Below are 18,047 nucleotides of genomic sequence, written 5' to 3'. Positions count from 1 at the left end.
AGATCAGACAATGAGCAGGTGGAGAAATAGGAGACAACAACCTGTAGGAAACGCAGTGGGGAGTCTATGGACTCTGTGTACAACTGCCCAAATTTTTTGTAGTTGACACTTAAGAGTAAATGAGACAAAGGCTCACCTCACTCCCTGCTCCCTTCACCCTACTCCTACCCTACCTTTCAGGAAACACCCTGCACTTTCAAGGTTATTTCATGAGCTCCCTCAAGGTAGGCTGTGAGACATTCATTCATTCTCTGGTCCCATTGCCCCAGTCCAGTGGTAAGTATTCAGAAAATGCAGATGTTAGGTTTTGACTTTAAGTCAAATCCAGGGTGAGGACACACGGAATAATCACTAGTGATGCAGAAAGAAAAGGTTAGCAGTGGTGGGATTCGAACCCAGGCCTCTGGAAAGACCAGAGCCTAAAACCGGCGTCTTAGACCGCTCGGCTACACTACCGTCCTACCCAGAGTTCATTTCCCTACTTTTCCTAATTATATCATTCTGTCCTTTTTTCAGTGCTGTACTCTGGACCCCCGACTTTAAACCACGATTTTAGATATCACCAAAAGATGCTAAGGAAGTTCCCGGGAAGAGCCTTTTTTTTCTTCCCTTCTTCCGCGGCTCCATTCGAGTCTGCATCCGTCCGCCCCGACCAGCTGCTCTGGGATCTAAAGGGAAGCATCTTCCTTAAACTCTCGGTTCGGACAGCGAAGCTCTTGGGATCTAGAATGCAACCGCTCTCAGACGGCAGGGGCCGCGTCGGCCTGGCACTCAAAGGCTATTTATTGAAAGGACGAATTGACTTCTTGATTTCGACCCCAGACCGCTTGAGGGGACCGGTGGCAGTGCGAAAGATGAGCAAAACTCTCTCCTGTCGCCCCTGCATGCCGCGACTGCAGTTCTTTGCTAGATATTGATACTTTTCGGTTCTGAAGCGGGAGGGGAGTCTTCCAGTCTCCAAGAAGCGTGGGCCGGGCGTTAAAAGGACGGAGAAAAAACCTCGCCTCCCAGTTCTCCTCTGACCCCGGACACCCAAAGCGCAGGTAGCCTGCGTCAGTCAGTGCTCGCTCCCCAGTCTCGGCCAGACAGACTGCAGTCTTCACGCCCCAATTCTGCAGGTCCGCAGAGAAGGCTGTCTTTCAGGCTGGGTCGGTTCTTGCAGCCGGGGAAGTCCCCGGGGCCCCTTCCTTGGAACCTGCATCTTTGTGTCTCCCAGAGAGTCCTCCTGCGAAGCTGCAGGCGCGTCCTCCACCGCGTGGTGGCTATTGTGACGGGGCCGGGGAAGGAGATGAGCCGAGACGCCCTTCCCTAGGGACTGTGCCCAGGTGCGGAGCCTGGGCTGGTGCTCCGGCACTTGGAATTCCTGAGAACTCAGCACCCTCCCTCTCCTCATCTTCTCCAGAGGCCCAAGACTGCCGGCCTCGGCTCAGGAGCTAGCGAGCAGGGCCAGAACAGACAAGAAAAATAGATTTCCACGGCCACTCCCCTTGCCACCGGGAAGAGGGGCCACACCTCAGTTCTCCAAGCTTTAGACCTTCTGTTATAGGGTGCACCAAATGTGGGTTTCCACGCTCCCTGTAGGAGAAGGCGTTCTTGATCCTTTTGATTACAACGACACGGAAATTACAGAACGCCAAAATGCTGATGGGTCTCTTTTGCTATTGTGTGGCAGTAGCAGAGACTTAACTCACAACTACTACCTAGACTTGCAGAGAAAAACGGGTGACTGTCCCAAAAAGAGGCTGGGGGATTGGATTGGGAATGTTTTGGCCAATTTTCTACATTTCAAGGGCAGAAATTGTGGCCCTCTGGTGACAACCAATCACATCTTTCAGTTGATAAAATTAAGGCTATTTGGGGGCTAATTTCCACAAAGAGGTTGTAAACCGGAAGGCTATATACGTTCATGTTCTGTGTTTTCCTCTCTCTTTAAAATATACACTCCATGTGGCAGAAGAGGCACCTAAACATAGCATACATCCTTAAGAGCAGATAATAGACAAAATTACAATTTTCTCTGAATCATTCTTCCCAAGAGAAGGGAAAGTTACTCCCATGGTGAGGGGGAGGGGAGGTTGGGAGGTATTCTTAGGACACATTTAGAGGATTTTCCCAAGAATCTCTGATAAAATTCCATAGTCTTTGTTGTAAGTTGAATTTTGTCTCTCCAAAAAAATATGTTGAAATCTTAACCCCTAATACCTCAAAATATGACCTTATTTAGAAACAGGGTTTTTACAGAGGTAATTAAGTTAAAATGAAGTCATTTGTGTGGGCTGTGATCCAATACGACTGGGGGAAATTTGGACACAGAGACAGAAACAGAGCACAGGGAGAACACCATGCATGTGAAGATGAAGATGGAGATTGGAGTGATACGTCTATAAGGCAAGGATACCACAGACTGCCAGCAAACACCAGAAGCTAGTGGAGAGCCATGGAACAGATTCTCCCTCACAGCCTTCAGAAGGAACAAACCCTGCTGATACCTTGGATTCAGACTTCCAGCCTCCAGACAAGCCGGAAGTTGATAAGCCACCCAGTTGGTGGTACTTTGTTTCACATCCCTAGGAAGCTAATAGTCTTTAAGGTACTATCTGAATTTTCTAGTTTTTTGAGTTACTATGCAGATAGTCTCTGTGGCAGAGATGTTAATAATTAGCCTTACCCCAACATTGTCCATTCTCTTTTCCTTAGTGGTAAAACTTCTGTGTTAGTGAGGCAGTAGAGTGCATTTTCCCACTTCCCTTTTCATTCTTTCACCTTTATTAATCACCTCTACATGGCAGGCAATATTCTAGGTACTTGGATAAAGTAAAATGGACAAAAATACCTCATGTATAGAATTTTATACTTTAAAATTTTATGGGGGGGAAGGAGACAATTTATAAGTAAGTATATACATATATATGCATGCTATTTCCAGTTGTAGTAAATGCTACAGGGGAAAAGTTAAGTGGGATAGGGCATGTGGGGGTAGTTGGGAGTTTGTGCTTTTAAATTGAGTGATCAGTGAAGGCCTCACTGAGAAAATGACATTAGAGTAAGGATCTGAAAGAAGTATGGTCATGAGCCATGAATATTAGGAGGAAGGACTTTCCAGGTGTAGAGAAAGGCAGGAGCCAAGGTCCTGAGGCAGAAAGTGCTTGCTCTGAGAACACGGGTGAAAGTTGAAAAAGAAAGGTCAGAGCGATCACTGGTGTCCTGGTCTTCTGTGCTTTGGACTTTACTCTGAGGGAAATGGAAAACCACTGGAGGGTTTTAAGCAAAGAAATGGTATGACCTACTTTACATTTTACCAGGATTACTCTGGTAGTGGAACTGGTAAGTGGTGGTAAGAGTCTATGTTTTGAGATAAACCTGACAAGATTTGATAACAGATCAGATGTGGGTGCAGAGAAAAAATCAAGACCATTCTAAGGTTTTCGATCTGGGCACCTAGATAATGGATGGATTTGGTATTTACTGGGATAGGTAAACATGTAGGAGGAGCAGAGTTTTTAATTGAGTATGTGGGAGGACTGGGGTAGGAATATTAGTTCAAATTTTTAATTGATAAAAACAATTTATATATTTATGGGGTACATGTGATATTTTAATACATGCATACAATGCGTAATGATCAAATCAGGGTAATTAGGATATCCATCACCTCAGACATTTAGTATTTCTTCATATTGGGAAGAAATCTTCTCTTCTAGCTATTTTGAAATATACAATAAATTATTGTTAGTTATAGTCATCCTACTGTGACTATAGCTACTACACTATAACTTATTCTTGCTAACTATATTTTTGTACCCATTAACCAACCTGTCTTCATCCTCCCTTCCCTGGCCTTCCCTCCACCTTTCCAGCCTCTGGTAACCATCATTCTACTCTCTACCTCCAATGAGGTCAACTTTTTTAGCTCCTACATATAAATGAGAACATGTGATGTTTGTCTTTCTATGCCTGGCTTATATCACTTAACATAATGACCTTCAATTTCATACATGTTCCTGCAAATGACAGTATTTCATTATCTTTTTATGGCTGAATAGTATTATGCTGTGTACATATGCCACATTTCCTTTATCTATTAATCCATTGATGGACACTTAGGTTGCTTCTACATCTTGGCTATTGTGAATAGTGTTACAGTGAACATGGGTGTGCAGCTATTTCTTTGATATGCTGATTTCCTTTCTTTTGAATATAAAGCCAGCAATGGGACTGCTGGATCATGTGGTAGGTCTATTTTTAGATTTTTGAGGAGCTTCCATATTGTTTTCTATAGTGGCTGTACTAATTTACATTCTAAACATACTAGCATTTCCTTTTCTCTGCATCCTAGTCAACATCTGTTATTTTTTTGTCTTTTTAATAATAGCCATTTAAACTGAGGTGAGATGATATCTCATTGTGGTTTTGATTTGCATTTCCCTGATGACTAGTGATTTGAGCATTTTTTCATATACTTGTTGACCATTTGTATGTATTCTTTTGAGAAATGTCTTTTCAGGTGATTTACCCATTTTTTAAATCAGATTATTTGTTTTTTTGTTATTGAGTTATTTGAATTCCTTATATATTTTGGCTATTAATCCCTTGTCAGATGGATATTTTGAAAATATTTTCTCCCATTCTTAGGTAGTAACTTTACTCTGTTGATTATTTCCTTTGTTGTGCAGAAGTGTTTTAGCTTGATGTAATCCCATTTGTCTATATTTTCTTAGAATCTTTGCCCAGACCAATGTCCTGAAGCATTTCTCCAACGTTTTCTTCTAGTAGTTCATGGTTTCAGATTTTACACTTAAGTCTTTTTTTTTTTTTTGACAGAGTGTCGCTCTATCACCCAAGGTAGAGTGCAGTGGCATCATCACAGCTCACTGCAACCTCAAACTCCTGGGCTCAAGTGATCCTCCTGCCTCAGCCTCCCAAATAGCTGGGACTACAGGAGTGCACCATGATGTCTGGCTAATTTTTCTATTTTTTAATAGAGACAATGGGGGCTCACTCTTGCTCAGGCTGGTCTGTAATTCCTCAGCTCAAGCAGTCCTCCCTCCTTGGCTTCACAGAGTGCTAAGATTACAGGCATGAGCCACCACACCCAGCCTATGTGTAAGTCTTTAATCCATTTTGATTTCATTTTTGTATATGGTGAGAGATAGGGGTCTAATTTTATTTTTCTGTATATGGATATCCAGTTTTCCCAGTACCATTAATTGAAGAGACTGTCCTTTCCCCAGAGCCAATACCAATAGGAGAAAGCAAAGAGAGAGAGAGAGAGAGAGAGAGAGAGAGAGAGATTTTAAGAAATTGACTCATGCAATTGTGGGGACTGACAAGGCTCAAATCTGAAATCCAATATCTGTAGAACAAATTGGCTTGCTGGAAACTCAGGATATAGTAAATAAGACTGGATCTTTCTACAACTGTTGCTTTCACTAGAAAATTATCTTAAAGTTTGATCCCTTCTTTAAATACTAGCTTCTAATTCAAAAACTGGCTGGGTGCATTTGAACAGGAGAGGGACGTGAGTATCTGGGATTTTCAGCTTCTATAATAGTGAAGGTGTTCTGCTTCTTACCATGACTGATAAGGTAGGGAATTCCCCCAATTTGGGAAATGGGCTCAGAGTCCAGATAGAGAAATAAAGAATAACAAATATCTACTAAATCTTCCTTTGTAGATATGTTCATATAAAGGGAATATGCTAATAAGGGAATCTAGGTATATAACCCAACTTGACAGTTGTTTTTATTATAAATTAATAAATTGATATCCTCTTTTATTAATTTGTATAAATCTTTGTCAAATGTGCAAATGTGTTTTTCAAATGTGTGCAAAAGTGTTTTCTAAAATTCTGCCTATACTGAGTGTGCTGAAAATGTTGATTTTTCCAGCCTACAAAAATGACAGCTGACCCAAGACTATGGTGGCCCTAAAAGGGCACTGGCTTCTTAAATTCTTGACTAACCAACAAAGGCCCTTCTCAGAGCTTCATGCATTTGCTTCCCTCCTAATTTAGGTATTGAGATTAAGTAGGAGTCACTCAAGAGAATAGGGGCAGAGAGAGATCTAGGCAGAGAGAAAAATTTGAGCAAATGTACAGAGGGAGCCAAAGAGCCAGTAAAGGATTGGAAATTGTGATTACCTTTCCATGTCTGTTACTCAATGCCTCATTTTCTTCCTCTTCAGAATCCAATCTCACTGCATTGTTAAATATAATATCACTGCCTATAAAGTCTGTGCAACTAATATGAAGGGAAAACATTGGGACAAATTTGTTAAAGCAGGGAGAGGCAGCAGTCTTTTCTGGCATGTTCCTCACTAGATTGCAACGTCACAGGTGTCTTGTAAATTGTCATTGATCCAGAATGAGTTAAATCACCAGCGATCTTTCTTATGGCCCAAAAGTCCCACAAGTCTGACTAACTCCACAATTTCCTCCCCTCTTTCTTCTTGGAGGATCATCCCTACCATGTGTTTCCAGATTCTGTCCATATAGATGGGTATGATGAAAGAGCACACATTGTATTAAGCTTGATACTGAAATCAGACTGAGAGGCAATTTCCTTAAAGAAACTCCAGAGTTGCTCAGAATAAGGACAATAGTGACAGAGAAAAGATTCCAAAAAAGCATTGAAGGAAAGAGAAATATGGCACAAATTTAATACAAAACATGTATTAAATACTCAAAGGGTGCCAAGTTGTGTATTACGGTTTCTAGCAAATATGAGAGTGGCTTACTCAGCATTCACTACAAACCCTCCTGACATGATTTCCTGCACCACAATGTCTAAAAAGCTAAAAATATTTCACAAACTTTGGTAACTAAAGTCCTGCTTGTGACCTAGGCTCTGGTGCCTATAAGAGACTGACAAAGAGGAGTAAGAGTCATGAGGTAGTACCATGAAAGGTTTTGTATATGCTGGGGTAGCTGTGCTAAAGATTACAAAGCTGGTCCTTAGCATCACACATGCAAAACTGCACACAGCAGCAGCAATGGCTTGCCAGAGATTTTCTGTTGTTATTTGAGGCTCTTCCTGCCCTTCCTATTCTTCTCTGTATACAGGGCACTGGAAGCTTTAAACTTGTAGTTTCCAGACTCTCTTGCCAGCTGGTTTCAGCTTAAACTCATTCAGTGGAATTTACTGGCAGGAGATTAGCAGACAGCACCTACAATGAAGCCATTCTACTTTGGCAGCAGCAGTGGTAGACCCAGTATCTGCAGGCTACAACAGCTTTAGTAGTTCTATGGGTAGCAAGGCACCTCCGCTTTGGGAATCACTGATGCTTTCAACAATTCAAGGATAATGCATCTCTAGCTTTTCCAACACCTCTGTTACCAGTTTCTCTCATTAAAGTTTTCTCTGCTTTAAATATCTAGTATGGTTTCTATTTTACTGATTGGAGACTGCCTGATATAAATGAGGTTTCCACTACTGTACTCTAGTAACATATTTGTTCCTGGCTGTGTGGCATCCAAACTTGGTATTTTAGCACTCTTGGGAAAACTGAAATCTATTTAATACCTAATAATAGGAACTTTGCCTTCACAGTAGGCATCTTCAATATGTAGCCATATATTTTCCCATTTTTCTGCAAGGATATTGTGTGTGTGTGTGTGTGTGTGTGTGTGTGTGTGTGTGTGTGCATATGTGTGTATGAGAGAAAGAGGGAGAGGGAGAGAGAGAGAGAATGTACATGCATTGAGTAAGAGCAGGGATAACTTTGTTCTACTTTAAGTTATACCATTTAGTGAGTACGCACACATACAAAATGAGAATTGGCACCTGAATTGAGATTGGTTTCCTGGAATTCATACTCATACAATATCAAAGGTGGAGGGAAGTTAGAGATTACTCAGAAATTCCAGGAAGAGGGAACTGAAGTGTTCCATTTCTTCATGGGTAGTAATGGGTAGTAATTTCCAAACTCTGCATGTTTGTAAATTTTTTTGTTCCTGCTATTAAGAATTTAATGACACCCTTAAATTGTGCTGGACACCATGTTAGGTATTTTGGACTCACAGAAGTATAAACCACACAACCATCCTAAAGGAACTGAAGATATAGTTGAGATTGCCAGACTAATGTCCATGAATCTGAGAACAGAACAAAAGAATCAAAAGTAATTAAGTACTTTCTCTTCTTTTACTCCTCATTCAGCACTTTGTTTATGTCTTTGAAAAATTTTAAAGATGGCTGGGCGCGGTGGCTCACGCCTGTAATCCTAGCTCTCTGGGAGGCCAAGGCTGGCGGATTGTTTGAGCTCAGGAGTTCGAAACCAGCCTGAGCAAGAGCGAGACCCTGTCTCTACTAAAAATAGAAACAAATTAATCGGACAACTAAAAATATATAGAAAAAATTAGCCGGGCATGGTGGTGCATGTCTGTAGTCCCAGCTACTCGGGAGACTGAGGCAGAAGGATCGCTTGAGCCCAGGAGTTTGAGGTTGCTGTGAGCTAGGATGATGCCACAGCACTCTACCCCAGGCAACACAGTGAGACTCTGTCTCAAAAAAAAATTTTAAAGACGATGAACATTGAGATAGATGAAGAACCATGACTCAGAAGTAGTCCTGGAGTATTTAAAATATCATACATTTGTTTTCTCACATCTTTCTACACATGGTAAAGATATGTAGGATACTAAATAGGACAATTTGGTGAATTTGTGACTAGAAAGAATATATATGTGAAGACTGATGTTGAATGAGTTTTATTAGTCTGAGGCCTTCTTGGTGTCATGGATACCACCTCCCTGTGTCCTGTTCAGCATTTTGAGAGTAAGGGTGAGATAGGAAACTGATAGGAATTGCATAACTGAGCCAGGAGCCCCTCTTATCAAAACAAGATAGGGGCAGGACAAGTTCCAACTAGTTAGAACCAAGATGGCTGAGAAATCTACTGCTTCTTGACTTTGCAGCTTCATTATACCCTCATTACCATAGAAGATTCTAAGGAAAACTCCCACTCCCATCATGCACCTGATGCCATGACAATTCCGGTTTGACCATATTTAGTCAAAAGGAGGGCATCACTCTAATTCCAGGAAAACACTGTCCCTTTCCAAGAAATAACATGAACATTCCTCCCCTTGTTTAACCTATAATTAAGCCATTGCTTAAATAGAGGTACTAAAGGAATGACAAGGGCTATTCTCTGCAGAGAGAACTAGCCTCTACTCTATGGAGTAGATTTTCTATACTTTCTAAATGAAATTTGCTTTCATTTATACTGTTAGCTTCCTCCTGAGTTCTTTCTTGTGTGAAGCCAAGGACCCAGTTGGACTTCAAGTGATTCCCAGCATAGTGAATTACTTTCCCGGTCAGGGGCAAATCAAAGAAGAAGGCATTGGCCTGAGGAAGCAGGTCAGACATTTTTCAGAGAAAACCTGCCTTAGCAGGGCTGAATACATATGCATGTTAAACTAATCTACCTAGTGTTTTGTTGAGGATATGAGAGGTTCACATTATCAGTTACTAATCCTATGTTTATTTTCAGGTAACTTTCTCCTTTTTCTGTAAAGATGCTCTGTATGCGTTTTGGGTGAGTGAAACATTCATCTCTGTACTGGTGTAAAGTACACCATTTAGTGACCACATGAATCTAAGAATTGGCACCTGAATTCAGACTTGTTTTCTAGAATTTATACTTAAATTATATGAAAGCTGGAAGGCATTTAGAGATTTTTTTAGTGCTTGTTTTACCAAGAATTCCAAGAAGAGGAAACTAAAGGTTTTCATAGTGTTTCAGATTTCTGTGGGAAGCAATTTCCTTTATTCTCCATACATGTCTGTTCTCTATTTCAAGTATTTATTAATATCCTGATATGTGATGGTCACTTTGCTAGGTGTTTTGGAGACCCAGAAGTATGAACCATACAACCTGTCCCTCAAGGATCTGAGGTTATAAACTGAGCATGCTGTACTAACGCATATGATTCTAAAACCAAATAAAGGAATCTATAACTAAGTGCAGTAAAGTCTCCTTCCTTTCTTCTTTGCCTTCTCATTCAGTTCTTTGTTTGTATCTTTTGTAGCATTTTCAAAAAGATGGACTTATGAATAGATGGGAAACCACAATTCAGAAGTAGTTCTGGAAAAATTTAAAAAATTAAAATGTGCATTATCTTTTGACAATCTTTTCATTTCATAAAATGAAGAAGTATGGGAAGGAGAACAATTTGATGATTTCATAATTGACTGAATATATGTGCAGAAAATGTGGTATTGAATGGTTAATGTCAGTCTGGATGCTTACTTCTGGGAACCATGGGTCACCTCCATTGCATGTGTCCTGTTCAGTACCTTGAGAGTGGACTGAAGAGGAAGCAATAACAAAGATAAAAAGGTGTCATGGGCTTAGAGGAGAGAAGAGATGAATCTACTGGGGTGAACAGTAAAGGAATTGTGAATTAGAACATTGAGATGGTCTTTCTAGGATAAGCAGTGTTTAATAGGTGTAGAGAAATGGGAAATCATTCTAGTTGAAGGAATAATAAGCGAATGATAAGAACTGAAAAGATCTGAGTTTTATTTGGGAAATTATAAACAGACCAAGTTGACAGGAACAAAGATCTGTACAGGAGTATAGGCCAATCTGTCATTTGATAAATGTTGACCCAAATATTAGAAGATAAAGGCAGTAATGTAGAGTGTTAACTGACACTGAGAGTAAATTAGTGTTAGGTAAGAGCCTTTAAGTTGAAAATAGTTTTGCTAAAATAAAAAGGCAGAATTTCTGTATTGAGTCAGGGAAGTCTCATAGAATCTAGGAGTGAGATTCAGCCAGGCCTCTGGAGTGGACTGGAACTAGGGATTTAGGAGGTATCCAGGTTCCCTTTCTAGCTGTCACTGCTCCCCCCTTTTGTGCCTGGGCACTCTCTCTCTTATATTCTCTCTATAGTAATGCTCTGTCTGCTTCTCAGTCCATGTGGTGCAATATGATTGCTGTTATGGCTCCCACAACTGCAATTTCCTTTCTGGTAATGGTGGGCTAATTAATTTGGACCAAACCTCCTTAAAGAAAGATGACTAAAAATATCAGATAAGACTTTACCAAATCTCCTTAAGAGCATCAAAGTGTTGATATGGTAGTAAGCAACTAATCAGCCAGAATCTAAGGGAAAGGTGCATCCAGGAAGTTAAGGGAAGTGTCTGGGCACTGACCTTTGTAGCCCTGAACACACTTGCTAATTCCTGCAAAGGTGGGCTATAGTTTTGGCAGCCTATTTGGGTAGGAGAAACAAGAGGAGCAGATGTCAAGACCCAGCATGTACCAAAGTTGGGAAATCTAGTAAGACACCCTTCCAATATTAAGTTGGGACGCCAAAGAGCTATTCCTATGAGGTAAGGGTGAAGAAGAAGTAGACCTATGTCAATTCTCCCACTTCCAGGAATTTCTGTGGAATTCAGGAGAAATAAGTTGAGCTTACCAAGGGCATAGGTGCTCCTGATTTGCAGCTTGGGTTTACGTATATTGGAGGCTCAGAGAATGCCTAGCCATGCACTTTGTTTAGGGTCTTCTTGGGCTGATAGAGCTCCAGGTGCCTGGGAGAAACAAAAGGAATGTTTTTTAAAAAAGAAATATAGCCTTCATCTTGGCATCAAAAATTCACTGCACATAATTTTACAAAGACATTGAGCAGTACACAAAGATGACCAATTACACAAGGAAACAAACAACATGAATAAGAATTAAAAACAACAGATAGCATAAAATTCAGATATTAGAATTATCAGTTATAGATATTAAAACAACTACGATTATTATGTTTAAAGAAATAAAAGACAAACTGGAAAATATCTGCAAGAAACAGGAAATCACAAAATTTGACCAAGCAGTTTTGAAAAAAAATCAACTAAAACTTCTAGAACTGGAAATTACAATTTAACCAAAATAAATGATTCTTTGGCATATTTAATAGCTGATTAAACAAAGCTGCAGAGAGAATGACTGAATAATATTATAGGTAAGAATATGTTATCCAAAAAGCAACATGGAGAGACAAAAAGACAAAAAAAAAAAAAAGGAAGAGGGCTGAAAGGAATGGAGGACAGAGTATGAAGCACTAATATATGTTTAATTTCATTTCCCAGAAGAGAGAAAAAATAGAGCAAAAACAATACATGAGAAGATAATGGATATTATGGGCTAAATATGTCCTCCCACAAATTCATTATGTTGAAGCCTTAACCCCTAGTACCTCAGAATGTGACTGTATTTGGAAATAAGGCCTTTAAAGAGGCGATTAAGTTAAAATGAGGTTGTTATGTCCTTATAAGAGGAGGAAATTCAGACACAAAGAGAGACAGCCATGTGAAGAGAGAACAGGAGGGTGGCTGTCTGCAAGTGAAGGAGAGAGGCCTCATAAGAAACCAAACCTGCTGACACCTTGATCTAGAATTCCTGACCTCCAGAACTCTGAGAAAATAAATTTCAGTTGTTTAAGCCACCCAAACTGGCATTTTGTTATGGCAACCCTAGCAAACTAATACATTGGCTCAGAATCTTCCAGAACTAAGGAAAAATAATAGTCTATGGATTTACGAAAACCTGCACCCCAAAACCTGACACCTCCACCATATATGGAAAAACATGGATTTTCCTTATGGGATTATCTATTCCTGTTTTACACTTCCAAATAGAAACCTTCCCTGGATGAATCTGATTGGTGGAACCCAGATCGCACGTTCCCTCCCAGCGGCAAGCTAAGAAAGCAAGTTTTCTGGGACAGACTTACCTATAATATGTGAAATTACCAAATGTAAGGAGAATGTTTAAAAGATGTTGGGCAGACATTAATATAATAAATACCTACAATAGGGCTATTTCAAGGTTCTTGTTCGGGCTTTTGTTTTTTTTTCTCCTTCTTCAAGGGCTCATAACTCTTAGAGGCTCTAACTCAATGGACGAGTTGTATAATTTGATCTAACTTTGACCTATCGATCCACGGAACCCTAGAAACAAGCATATTCTGGCTATTGTAAAATTCCTATGAACTGCTCCATCCTAACTCCTATTCACCTTACCTAAATCTTAGCACTTCTTCAACTCGCTGCCCTCTCCAGATACCCTGAAGAGGTAGACTTCCGTTTTTTCTTTCTCTGTGTTAGACTGTGTCATCTTGCTTCCTCAAGGTACCTTTGAGAGTTCTCTCTCTTTCCTCTTTATTATACATCATATCTAAGTTCAGCAGAGTCTCCTTTCCCTATCTCTCTCTCATTCATTTTTTCCTTTCCAGTCCCATAAGGTTACCCTTTTGCAGCTTTATGTTTGAGCATCTGCACCATTGCCAATCTCTGGTGTTCCCGACTGTGGTTTTTCCTCCCTTCAGTTCATTCTGCAATCCATGCTGGGTGAGTTTCCATTTTCCGTTTTTAAAAGGACCTAACTTAATCCCTGTCTCCTATTACCCTGTCTTTTCACCTACCCTCACTTCCAGGAGCAGGAGAATCTGCCCCAGCCAGTGTTCTCCTGTGGCCCCTTGAATGCTGCAGTCTTTCTCTTTGATTTTGCCCATAATTTCCTTCTAGCAGGGATCACGCTGCCTCCAAACTTGTCTAAATCTTAACCTCCCTTCATAATACAGCTCAAGCCCCTGTGCCCTCCTGAAGGCCCTGCTGGATGGCTCACTTTGGTGGACCTTGGCATGGCCACTGTCCCTTCACACCAGATACAGCCACTTTTCTTTGTTCTCTTTCGTGAATACTCAAGTCCTTTTGTTCCACAAGACTATGACAGTGACTTCGGGATAAAGATTATATCTGGATCATATATATATATATATATATTTTTTTTTGATGCTCAACAGGATCTCATGTTTATTGAGAAGTGATTAATGGTAAAATGAAAGGCAATGCCCTTTCCTTATTGGCTGAAAAAGAAACTGAAGAAACATACACTATACGTTTTACAATATTTTTCTCTTCCAAAATGCATTTCTGTAAACGAGTTTTTAACCACTGTTCTTAGCTAGGAAATAAAATTAATCCTGACTTAATCAGTATAATGTACAAGAACAGAGCATTCCTTAGGATTCCTAGTACTTTACTCTGAGTAACAAAGGGTCAGAGAAAATGAACCACCCTTAAAGACACAACCTTGGGGTAACACTGTTAAATTCTCCTAGACAAAAATTCTTCATAAAAATGTTCTTCCAGTTCGGAAGGGAAAAACCAAATTCCCGCTTCTGGGGTGGATGCCCAAAACCTTTGCAACTCAAGTGTTCTCCAAGTACAAATGTCAAAATGGGAGGAGGAAAGGGTTTTTAAAAATTAGAGAAAACTGTATGCACTTACGGACTTAAAAATCCGAAAAACATAGTAAAAAGACAAAAAACCAAAACATTATGCTCTGAAATCACAACCAAAGCCAAAATAAAAGGGACATTTTTCACCTAAACTACCTAGAGGAATTTTTTGTTTAGTTTTTTCTTCTTCTTTTTTTTTTCATTTTCCAGTTAAGTCCTATGTCTTTTGTGAAATTCCAATATTTAAACTGCAAGTCTGCAGTCGTCTTTGAAGTCAATGAAATTAAGAAAAAAGTCCTTATTCTCTTGAAGGTCATTTTTTCCTTTTAGGATATGCAGATGCAACCGTTGCTGCAGTCTGTGCAGAACTGCCTTTCATTTCCCACGACCTTGACGTTCCTTTTTAACGTTTTCTTCCTCTTGGCGTTTCTCATAGTGTGGGAAGTCATCAAAAATGGAAGTGGTGTGCTTGTAGCTGGCTGTGATTTTCAACACCTGCTTAGCCTTTTCCGGAGGCACTTCCTGAGTGTTCCTAGTGCAGAGCCTGGCACAGAATGGGAATTCAGTGTTTGTTGAATCAAGGAATGAACTAAACAGTAATTAACGAATGCCTCCTTTGGCGGTGAGACTCAGACCTGCAAGAAAAGTCCCTATGTCTAAGGAAGTTGGAAGCGGCAGGCGGCTGGAGAAGTCCTGAGTAAAGAAGAAACCCAAATGCGGATGTCAGCAGATTCACTTGAGAGCTGTGGTAGGCTCCTTCTTCCTCTACGCTGAGTTTCCGTTCTTAATTTTCACAATCTGAAGCGGGGGAGGGAAAAACAAAATCTTTCTGTGTTAGATTGAGTCAGGTTGGGCAGATTTCTCCAATGTTAGAATACCGGTTGTCCCTGTCGTTGGCCTCCACGTTGCTTCATCCCCAGCAAGACCACAAAGAGCCCGTAGACTGAATTCCAGTAGTTGGAAAGTGGATTGGAATGACGTCCGGGTTTTGTTTAGGGTCTACACTCAGGTATTTCAGTGAAGGGCCAGCAAAAACTTCCCTTTTCTGAGAAACAAAGAAAACCGCTTCCCGTGTGGCCCTATAGCTCAGGGGTTAGAGCACTGGTCTTGTAAACCAGGGGTCGCGAGTTCAAATCTCGCTGGGGCCTGGTAAGTAGTTGGAGGTCTTTTTAAATTTTCCTTTCATTACTCTTAACTAAGCCTGAGGAAATTTGGCTAATTACAGCTTGTCGCCGCAGTCCAGAGCTCCCGAATGCACACCAGCTGAGCGGAACCTGCTTCCCTGTATGTTCTGGTACTAGTGCGCAAGTGCCGCTTTGCTCCCTGGCCTGTGGCAGAGTCCACCACACCATGGGTGGGAACCGCTGCCAGCCTACGCTGACTCCCCGGCTGTGCGGACCCGCGGCGACAACCCTCCTGGGAACCAGAACCCGTGGCCAGAACCTACAGCGCTCGAGCGTGGAATGGGGGCGGCCAGGCGAGAGAACACGATCGAACCCTCGAGCGCTGGTTCTGGGCAGATCCGGAGTCGAGAACGAGGTCTGCCTTCCCAAAGGGGAAGAGCCGGCTACAGCCGGTCCGGGCAGGCATCCGGAGCTGTACGCAGTGCGGCCAGGTTTCGCGTGTCCGTGGGGTTTTCGACACTTCAATATCTCGGCAGGGAAAATTAAGGGCCCGCACGTTGGAGACGAGACTTGGATCACTAAATTTGATACTGACTCAAAGAAATTGTGGCCTCCTTTTTGAATAGCCTAAAAATATTTTCCCCAAAAGCGAACTCTCCCAGAAACATTGGGTTTACCCACTTGTACTCTATTCCACACCCTCTCCCTCCCCAAGTCTGCGGACGTGTACGCGGAAGAGCAGGTCGCCGGTGCAGACGGCCCGGGATTGGGAGGCGAGCACAGGAAGTGAGGAAACCGCAGCGGCCCCAGGCCTGAGCCAGAGGCCCTCCCTTCTGCCCAGCTCGCAGGGGTGCGGTCAGAATTGTGTGTCCCACCGCCTCAGCCCCAGTTCTCGGATGCCCGCCCGCCTCCACCTCCACCCCCCGCCACGCCTGGGAGGTCCCCGGGCCCGCGCTCGGCGAGGCAACAGCCCCCGGGCTAGCAGAGGACGTGCGGCCTCGGGATGCGCGTGTTCCAGCGTGGGCTCCGCTTGGAAGGCCCTCAGTGAAACAAGAGAACCCAGTTCTAGAAGGGTTGTCCCCAGAAGTGCGGACGCAAGACTAACTCCCAAGCTGGCTCTGCAACTTCGCCGGGTTCACTTTGCAGAACCTGGGGCAGGGGCCGGGGAGTCTTTGTCGCCAACCTCTGGTTATCTATTTTCTGAATATGGATTTCTAGAGAGCTACTTTTCGTGCTCCCTTCGATAGCTCAGCTGGTAGAGCGGAGGACTGTAGTACCCGTCATATAGTCATCCTTAGGTCGCTGGTTCGACTCCGGCTCGAAGGAGCAGCTGTTGTTTTGGGCTTCACGTTCGTACTGCCCTTTCTTCGTTTGTTCTCTATAGACTGATCTGAAATCTCTCTTCTCCACGCCTTACTCCCGTCCGAAGGAAATACTTGACTTAGTCTCGAATTAAGCTTCCTTTATCACGCCTTGAAAAACTGATCCTGGGGACCCTTCTGGAACAGCTATCTTACTGAAGGCGTATTTTTGGGAGGCTCTACTTGCTTCTAGGTTGTCCGAAGTCCAAAGGTCGGAGATCAAAGACTACTCGTTGGTACAGAACGTTGTGTGTGTGCGTGTTTGTGCATGTATGCGCCCTGCGGCCTGAGGGTCTCTGATTTGCGGAACAAACCCCTAAACTGTGACCTTCGGCCCTGGTGTCTGCCCCCACTCTACACACAGATATCCGTTTTAATTTATTCAAGTATTTATATATTTCTAAAAAATTACTTCCGAGGCAGGAAGTAAGAATAGAATTCGACATGAGTTGAGATGAGACTGGGAGAGTGAATTCCAGACGGAGGAAACAACGTAAGCAAAGATGGGGAGACAGAAAGCTTGTTAATTATCAGGGAAACTGCGAGGGGTCTACAATATCCGAACACGCGCCCAACTGGTTCACCTCCAACCTGTTTGTTTACCCCCAACCTACCTCCGGCTTCCGCGGCCTTGCATCTGAGCTCCGCTCTGGCCCTTGAGCTCTGACTCGGCTCCCTCCGGCCTCCGCCGCGCCGCTAGACCCGCCCTGACCTGGCTCTGTGGGACTCAAGCGTGTGGCGGTAGGTCTGGAAAGCTGCCTTCCCTCACCCCATCCTGCGTCTGGAGGGGTCCGGAAAGTGGATGGAGGAGAATAAAAGAGTCTTGGGCCAGAGTCAGACATGAAACTTGGTAAAGATGGAAGAAATAACTAAACAAAGCAAAAAATAAGTGTCACAACAAAAGCAAAACTTTGGAGCAGTCTTGTGGCCTGCTGCTGGAGGAAGGCTACAATTCATAGGGAACAAAAGCAATATTAAAACGCCGTGGCTCGTTGGTCTAGGGGTATGATTCTCGCTTTGGGTGCGAGAGGTCCCGGGTTCAAATCCCGGACGAGCCCTCGTTCTTTTTCCCTTGTCAACTGCTGAAAAAAGTTCCGTACAAACTTTATCATGTTTTAACTGTCCGGCCAAAGAGCAGCATTGAACGAGCACATACATGGCAGATGGTCTAGTGACCAGTTTCCGCACTAAACTCCTTAGGTTCCTAGACGCTCCGCCAGGGGACCCCTCCGAGGGCCTGCCTCGCTCTTGGGAACCGGGGCCAGTTTCCCGCCATCTCCTCGCCGCCGCTGCCCACTGGGCTCCGCCGAGGCAGAAGCG

At 42.6% G+C, this 18,047-nt stretch overlaps 3 non-coding genes across 3 annotated transcripts; all 3 read left to right on the top strand.

Moving 5' to 3' along the window:
• Positions 1-15,317: 15,317 nt before the first annotated feature.
• TRNAT-UGU lies at positions 15,318-15,390 on the top strand. The gene has a single exon. It is a non-coding gene; the product is annotated as a tRNA-Thr (tRNA).
• Positions 15,391-16,603: 1,213 nt separating this feature from the next.
• TRNAY-GUA lies at positions 16,604-16,692 on the top strand. Its single transcript is given in 2 exon segments — positions 16,604-16,640; positions 16,657-16,692. It is a non-coding gene; the product is annotated as a tRNA-Tyr (tRNA).
• Positions 16,693-17,713: 1,021 nt separating this feature from the next.
• Positions 17,714-17,785, top strand: TRNAP-UGG. The gene has a single exon. It is a non-coding gene; the product is annotated as a tRNA-Pro (tRNA).
• Positions 17,786-18,047: the final 262 nt, after the last annotated feature.

Source organism: Propithecus coquereli, unplaced genomic scaffold (assembly GCF_000956105.1).
Source record: "Propithecus coquereli isolate 6110/MARCELLA unplaced genomic scaffold, Pcoq_1.0 Scaffold3, whole genome shotgun sequence".
Classification (NCBI taxonomy): Eukaryota; Metazoa; Chordata; class Mammalia; order Primates; family Indriidae; genus Propithecus; species Propithecus coquereli.
Note: the sequence above shows the minus strand (reverse complement) of the source record. Positions and strands in the feature narration are given on the sequence as shown.